This window comes from Thermobia domestica, chromosome 9 (assembly GCF_964235325.1).
Source record: "Thermobia domestica chromosome 9, izTheDome1.hap1.1, whole genome shotgun sequence".
NCBI lineage: Eukaryota > Metazoa > Arthropoda > Insecta > Zygentoma > Lepismatidae > Thermobia > Thermobia domestica.
The window spans coordinates 243,366,979-243,375,701 of NC_137462.1; positions in this window are offsets into that span (position 1 = coordinate 243,366,979).

Below are 8,723 nucleotides of genomic sequence, written 5' to 3' on the forward strand. Positions count from 1 at the left end.
ACGGCTTTTGCCACTGAACTACTTGTGCTGTAATTCTCAACTTGAGAATTAAAACTTTGCTGAAATGTGATTTAGCCAAGAATATTCAGAAACTGAAAATGTCTGTTACCTCAAGATGAATCAGTGCAGAAAACTGAACGGAGGACACCTAAGCTTGATGATGCTTATTCTGAATATTTGAGCAACAAATCTGATTTGCCTATCAGTAAGCGTCAGAGTCGATTTTGTGACAGCATTGTTTCCTCGATGCAGAAAATGGATACACAGGGTGGCCCAAAAGTAGGTATTCAGTACCGTACGGACCAGCTCATTGTATTTTATGTCTTTTCTTATTGTTATCCGTAGTTCCTTTATTATTTGTTGTTAATGTGTTTTTACTTATATTTGAATCTCGGAAAAGCCGAAGCAACTAAAATCATAAACTAGAATGTTCTACTTGAACAATGCAGGGGTTTATACCTACTTTTGGGCCACCCTGAGATGCCGAAAACTGTTTCTCAAATTGATTTTACCATCCAAACATAAGAGATGATATCCCAATTAAATTATATATCGAAACGTCTACTCGTAACCCCCCCAAAAAAAAAAAAACTGTTTCTGAAGATGATTAACGTCATGCGATGGACATTTACTTCTATATATGTCTTTTCCATCCATACACTCTGCATTATAAGAGCAGAAACATTGTTACATAGATTGGATCAGCTCTTCGTCTTACCATCTTTTTCAGAGGAACGGTTGAGCAATCAGTGACTGCTTTATGTATATTTTTGATCAGATTCGCATTTTATTAGACACATCCAAAAATGGTGCCATTGTGTTTGGAAGGGACTGGAGAGGAACGATGTCTATTAATATAACTATGGACGGATAGATCCCAGAGTGGTTGTTAGTTGCAGCATCCTGTATTATTATTCAGTTGCATTGTTGTCTGTCGTTCAATGGACTTGTCCAACCATCTACTTGGACTTAAGATATGTCCTATAACTACAGAGTCAACGATATTTGTAATTGGATAGTTATTTTAAACTTGAGAACTAAGAGATTGATAAAATGTGACAGCAAAGGAGGCAAAAAGGAACTGGACAATTTTGTTGATAGATAATGTGGCTGCTTCTGAAGAGTAGAAAACCAGAATTGAAGAAAAAAATTCAGTGTGTTTAGAAAGCAGTTTTGATTTGTCTTGGAATGAATATTGGCATTGATTCTTGTTGAGATAATCTTTTTCTTCTTGTGGAAGCTGGTTGAGAAAAAGATGAAGAATCAAATGCTGTTGATGAATTTGTAGAGTAACATATCCTAAAGGCAACTGTAAATGCTTATGTAGAACAATTTAATGATTACTGGAAAAGAAATAAGAGATGATATAATATCAATAACATGGCATCATGCTACATTTGAAGTACAATGAACGTTTGTGATCAACATTCCACGCTGAGTAATAAATTGTAAAATGGAGATCATATGGCAGTTTTGAAGACATGAAATCCAAATGAAAACGTTAGAAGATTAAAGAACAAACACTTAAGCCAAAATCAGTAAAGGCTGATGTTATCCTTATCACAAGGATTTGTTGTAATGGACTAACAAGGGCGCTGACCCTGTAGCGAGCGTACCGTATTACACATGAGACTATCCAGTGCCAGTCTATATTCCGATTTATTAGTAAGGTCATTTGTTTCCATCTTGTTATAAAGGAGTAGGCCTGGTTTTTTTTTTTTTTTTTTTTTTTTTTTTTTTTTTTTTTAATTTAGTCAGTTAATGGATATAAACACAATCTATTACGTTCCGGAAGTAAGCACAATCCATTTCAAAAATTAAGAACAAGAATTGCAGATTCCAAGTAGAAGAATAATAGCAGTAATGAATATTACTCTAATAAATATTAATGTTTGATTCTAACGAATAGTTCTTTAAACAGACTTCATGTCGGTTTATTACGATCTACACTTTAAGAAACAGCTACGTAAAGAAAATTGTGCCCCTTCTCTCATTCGAAATAAGTCAATGGGAAGGTTACTTCGGTATGTATTAGAGGTGAGTACTCAGAAACATATTCCGGTTACCTCACCCTCTCCTTCCTCCTCGGGTACTAGTTTTACAGACAGGGCCACTGAAAGAAATAGTATGCAAATGTACCTCATGCATAGAGTCGGTGTTTCTTCCAAACATGTTTTTTGGGGAGCACTGGCCCTCAGGAGCTCTGAGACTGCCCCCTCCCGGAGGACAAAATAATACGTCTATAATATAATAATAAATAGAATATTACCAGGAGTGCCCCTCCAGAATATTAAGAGTGCCCTTCCCCCGGAACAATTTCTCTGAAAGAACGACTGCATAGAGTAAGGATCGGTATTCCTATGTCCTCTGTTGAAATTAAGAGTTCTATTTGCTGCATAAGTACCAGCCAATCAGATTGTTGTGAAAGAGTGGCGCTGTCATCGGTTTTAGGCTCGGTTCAGACGAGCAGAAAAGTCTGCTGCGGGCTCGCAACGAACTCGGGCGGGCGTTTCAGTCCAACATAGAAAATAGTTTATTCTATTTCAGCTACAGTTGTCTTCCATGTTTATTGATTTACGCAATGACGAAGAGAAGTTCTTTAAATTATTTGCGCATGATCAGCACTTCGTTTGATGAACTCTTAACGATAAGTTAAGTGATAAAAATTAAAGCAGAAGGTACTATCATAAGACTTCCGATACCACCAATTCAAATGTTAGCTGTTACATTAAATGTAAGCTAATTATGTTAACTAACTATCGTTTGTATGAATGCAGAAAGTAAGAAATTCGGGGTCTATTCATAGACATTTTCAGTTGTTATTAGCGTCCACTAGCGTGGTTTAATTACCACGTGACTAATTACAATTTTTGGCATATGTTGGCAACTTTAAATTAAAAATTAGACACTTATTTGAGCGTTTCCAAATATTCCGCTCCTAAAAGGGTAAGAGAGGCATTTCAGTAACAGTAAAATTTCCCTTTATTTATTTACAAAGAGCCGAATATGAGAATTTACTTCGGTTAGGGATGTAAAATTCGGAATATAAACCCCAATGGAGCACAGGTTCCAGCGGTTTTGATTTTCTTTTCTCTTGAAGAAGAGAAGAGGGATTTCTATAGTAGTGGGGTCGCGATGACTCAGTGGTAGTGCGTTCACCTCTGGTACGTGGCGTCCCTGGTTCAATCCCAGTTCGCGTTAAGTGGGCTTGGGTTTTCTCGGGTTCTCCCGTTTCCTCCCACTTTCTTCAATCTCCCATTTCATTCATTCTCATCATCACCGTTTCCTTTAGCCTACGTGACATAATCGTGGGACGTAAAACTCAAAGATTTCATTTCATTTCTATAGTAGTGAAATTTCCCTTTATATATTGAGAAAGTGTTCAATGTGAGGATTCGCTTAAATTGGAAATATGAAATTCAGAATGTAAACTCTTAAATAAAAAAAAATGAATTTAGTGTTTCCCAATAGTTCACTTCTAAGGTGGGAAAAGGGGAATGTTTTTATAATTGCAACATTTCCCTTTATTTATTCACACAGTGCCGTGTGAGAGAGTTTCTTGACTTAAAGATGTGAATTCCAAATATGAACTCTTACATAAAACAATGGAACATGTTTCAAGGCTTTCGTATATTCCCCTGCTAAAAGAGAAAGGGCGGTCATTTATATAATATCAAAATTTCCACTTATTTACTTACAGTGTAAGTGGATAGGAGAGTTCAAAATGTATGCCAAAAATAGAGTATGTAATGGGGTTTTGTAATTACACTTTTATTGAAGTGCAATCATCACAGGGAAGGTGACTCAAACATTTTACGAATAATTATAAAAGGATTTGAGAAAATCCCCAATATGTGTAGCACACCACAAGGAGGCAATGCAGCAAACGAAAACAGAAAAAAGATAGGCTTATTATTTTGTAAGCTACATAGGTAGAGTTTCATGGCAAGGTTTTAAGTTGTTCTTTATGTCAAGAAACATTTAGTTGCTATCTCTAAAATAGCTACGATGTACACAATATTATCAATTATACGAGAACCAATAATATTTTTCTTACGCATCCAGCACGCTTTTTTTTAACCTCATGAATACGCTGATGTTCAACTAATGTTCGTGTTAATCTAATAGTTTTAAAATTTAACACGTTAACAATGGACGACGAATTGTCAGCCGAAAAACGTTTTTTCTTTCTTTCTTTTCTGTTCTGCCAGTGGCGGATCTAGAAGGTAAAAACGGGGGGAAGGAACAGACAGATCCCAGACTATGATACGTATATCATGAGATTACTATAAATTTCCGTATTGCCTTAAATTATTTTTGCCACCCCAAAAACTGGGGGACTAAGCCCCCGGGCCCCAGGCTAGATCCGCCATTGTGTTCTGCTATTATGTTGATGGTTGTTTTGGACTTCAGCGTCCCTTTTCAGCACAGAGGCTATATAAGTGACCTCGACCTAAAGTATAATGCTCTGTTACAAGTGGCCATTCATTCGAGAGTGAGTGAGTGATATAAGAAATCTCAAGGAACTGCATTAACAATAGAGACTCGTTCTCCAAACCTATTTGTTGTCTATTGTTGTTAATATCACTATAAAATGTTCATAGTCTCGCTGCTGAAACGGGATGCTAAACGAAAATAAAATGTAAATACTACATGAATTTACTATTACTACTACTACTACTACTACTACTACTATTATTATTATTATTATTATTATTATTATTATTATTATTATTATTATTATTATTATTATTATTATTATTACATTCGCTCAGCCAGTGCCTTGAGCATACAAAACCGGTGAGGTATCATCATTGGGAATGTTTATTTTTTTTATATTTTCGTATCCTTTATTTCATAAGTAAACGAAAAAGGGAGAAAAAAAGGAAAGGGAAGGGAAGGTCAGGGACAACCACAGACAAGAGATTGATAAACAAAACAAAGCAAAAAGAAAACCAAACAAACGAAAAACAAAACAATTAAGACTTAACGATATCTTGACTCTAGTTTTAAAGTGTTACTATGCCACTAGTAACACAACATGAATATTAGATTCTCACATTAAAAAGTAATAATAATACATATCAATGCTGTTTCTTTCTTCTTCTCACACATCTTGTTCCATGCCTCTCGCTTTTTATTTCTGTCTCGATATTTTTCACACTTTAAATTCCATATCTCGGATATTTTTGTATTTCGGTAATGAATAGTTCTACGTCCAGTTCTTCGCTTTCCATTTCTGCGGGCACGGGAAAGTCTGCTCGTGTGGCTTGACTCATTGCCAGCAATGGTTTGCCGACCCGCTACACGTGTGCGGACTCGCTGCGAGCCAGCAGTCCCCGCAGCTCAAATTTTGCCCGCTGCGGGTCCGCAGCAGAGTCGCGCGAGAAAGTTTGCTCGTGTGGAATGAATGATAAGAACCAATGTATTTCCGGCTCGCGCGGGTCCGCAAGTTTTCTGCTGCGGGCCCGCAGCAGACTTTTCTGCTCGTCTGAACCGAGACTTACTCTTGATGTCACAAACAGAGGAGGGAGAAAATATGTTGCTTATCAGTCTTAGCAGCTTTGAAAGGGAAAAATAAAAGAGAATATAGAAAAATGTAATAGGATTATTGAGTTGAGTCATAGGCGTCTCTGTCGGGGGGACGAGGGGGTCGCGTCTCCCCAATATTTTGAACGAAGATAATAAATAGGTTGGGCTAGGTAGCACCATTTTAATCACTTTCTTCGATGAACCCCCCAAGTTTTACATACCAGAGACGCCAGTGAGTTGAGTTAATTAACTACCATTGTATGTTGAAAATGTGGTTCATTTTTCTAACCTAATCAAAACCATACTACAACACTTGCTTTTTTGTTTTACTTTTTATGTTACCTTATATCCTTTTGGTGACATAGTTGACTTAGTCCCCAGAAAGTCTGGAGAGTGGCAGAGCGCTCACATTTGGGTATGTGGGTCCCCGGTACGATCTCAAGCCATGTGATTTTATGATTGACAGCATTGTGTATGAGTTTTTCGGTTTTCCCGTTTCGTCCCTCATTCTCATTCCACCAAATATTAATAAGTCTTCTTCTTTAGCCTAAATGGCATAAATGTGGGAGTAAATATGGAATTTTTATTTAACTTTTAATTTACCTAAATCTTTAATACGTATGTGAGGATTTTTACACGAGTGGCAACTCTCCACAACGTTCTTCTTCCTCCGCGTTGAGGACCTCCCCTACTTCCCCTTGTGATATCAAGTTTTTCTCAGTTGTCAAGGTGTAAAGCTCATGCATTATATACTTCAAATGTAATTTTTTTAAAGTAACATTTTTTTCATAATTTCAAGAAAAAAGAAATCAAATTGAGTTAAATTAATACTGTTATAAGCTTTGGAGTAGTTAATTTAACCAAATATAAAATATAATTCTGATTACGTAAAAGTTGAATGAAAAACAGAAATTTCTGTACAGTATTGGCCAGAATGGATGACTTCACCGCAAATAAGTGTCATGCTTATGAATACACAAGAACATTCTCATTTAAATATGGATATATACATTGATATAAATGATACATTTCAATTTACAAAGTATCGTTTCATTGATAGAAACACAGTGAAGTATACATGCTTGAGAACGAGTTCAATATTTGGTGTGCAAATCTCTGTTATTTTTAAACACAGCTTGCATACGAGAAGGCATGGACAGAGACAATTTTTCGCAGTATTCTGGTGTAATTTCTGTAACGCAGACGTGTATAAATCTTGTCTTCATTGAGAAACTGAATTCGGGTTACGCTCAGCCACTTTTCGTTTTAAAATTACCCAACAGTTCTCGATGAGTTTCAGGCCAGGAGAATTTCCGTGCCAAGGTCAAAGAATTTGAAACCTGCTAGTTTCAAGCAATTCTTTAATAGCTTTTGTCTGGTGCCATGGAGCTCCATCATGGAAGTGGGTGCACTAGTTGATCTATATAAACACTGGTCTTATATCCATATAAACACTGGTAATTCCTTTTAAGCACATCGAGATAGACAGTTCCGTTCATTAATGTCCCTTCAGCATGGGCGCCCGAAGAAAATTTTCTAGGGAGGGGCTCAAATCCCTGGTTGCTATATTACGTTTGATATTTTTTTTATTTCTATCAAGAAAATCTTAAGAAATTTAATACATTTTCGTGAGCCAGGGAGGGGCTTGGGCCCCACCCTGCGCCCCTCTTCGGGCGCCCATGCCCTTTAGGCATGAACCACAATCCACATCTTCCTTTAGCAGAAATGGCACCCATACTTATTTTTTTTTTTTTTTTAAATATGTTTACAAAGTGACAATTGGACAATTGGTTGGCAATGTTCTTGGACGACAATTTCTGCTTTTTGGCAGGCTTATTGGATTTGAAATTAACGCATAATAACCTCTTGCGCATTTCCTTTAGCTACGTAGATTATTATATTTTGGTAAACGGTCTGGATTGCTTTGGCTGATTTTCTGGCTCACTTTTTAGCTGCCAAAAGTATGGCGTCATCCATACGCTTAGTTGTGTACTTTTGACGTTCTTTTGGCTTTTTATAGCCATAATTTCCAGTGATTTTGAAATTACTTAATGATCTGGCAACTGTCTTTTGTACCAATCGCAATCTGGCAGCAATTTGGCGGGTACTATAACTTTCTTCACTCAGAATCTTTATTTGTGCATACATTTCCAGCGAAGTTCTTTTCCCCAGGCATAGTCACTATTTGTTATCCTTCAACGAGAGTAAGAGAACCAGCGAACAATTATGAGTCACACTAAACGATTAACAGAACACCAACCTAACAGACAACACTATTACGTGCAGAGAGATTAGTTTTGTCATAGTCGTACTGATAAAATCCGACGAAGTCAATCTGTAAACCATGAAGGAAATAGAGCAGAGTCTAGTTTCATCATATCATTCTGCGGGTTACTGTTCGTTACTTGAAAGGCCACTGTCAGAGGAGGGTGGGTGGTCCTGTTTGCGTTTCCAGCAGCATCCTAGATTTCTATTTTAAATCTTGAATACTGGAACCCTCTTGTTCTATTCGGCCTGTACTTTATGTGGAGTTCTGAATCCAGAGAAGGGGCAGCGACACAGCGCGATATGTAACTTCCAACATGTTAGAATTATCCTTTAAACGCCTATTGACGCAACTGCTGCGTCCAAGTGTTAAACTCAATAGCTCAGCCCCTAATTTAGCTAGGAAGATAATTTTGGTATCATTGTATTCCCGAAGGATGAAGCTTGCTCCTGATATGTATTTTATGTATGCGGCGAGTACCACGGCGGAGGGTAAAGTTCGTTTTTTTCCCACCACGTTTTTTCGGGGCCAGTTTTTTTGGGGGGGACATACTTGTTGCTTATATGGGAGGAGGAGGGGGCACAAAGTTGGCCATTTTTTGAGTCGCAGTATTTCTTTCAACGTAAATTACATTTATTTTCAGGACGGTTCCATATATGACTTCTACGAATAGGGCGTGGATTGGACAAATGTTACCTCGTTGGAATTTGTGTTCTATAAGCTTTCCTACTATGTATCAATCATGACTCTGTGATAATTAGGGGGGTCACAGGCCCCCCAACGTGAGAGTCAGCGATTTCGTTCAAAGGTTTTATGTATATATATATATATATATATATATATATATATATATATATATATATATATATATATATATATATATAGGACGGATCCAAGGGGGGCTAAGGGGCTATAGCCCCCCCTT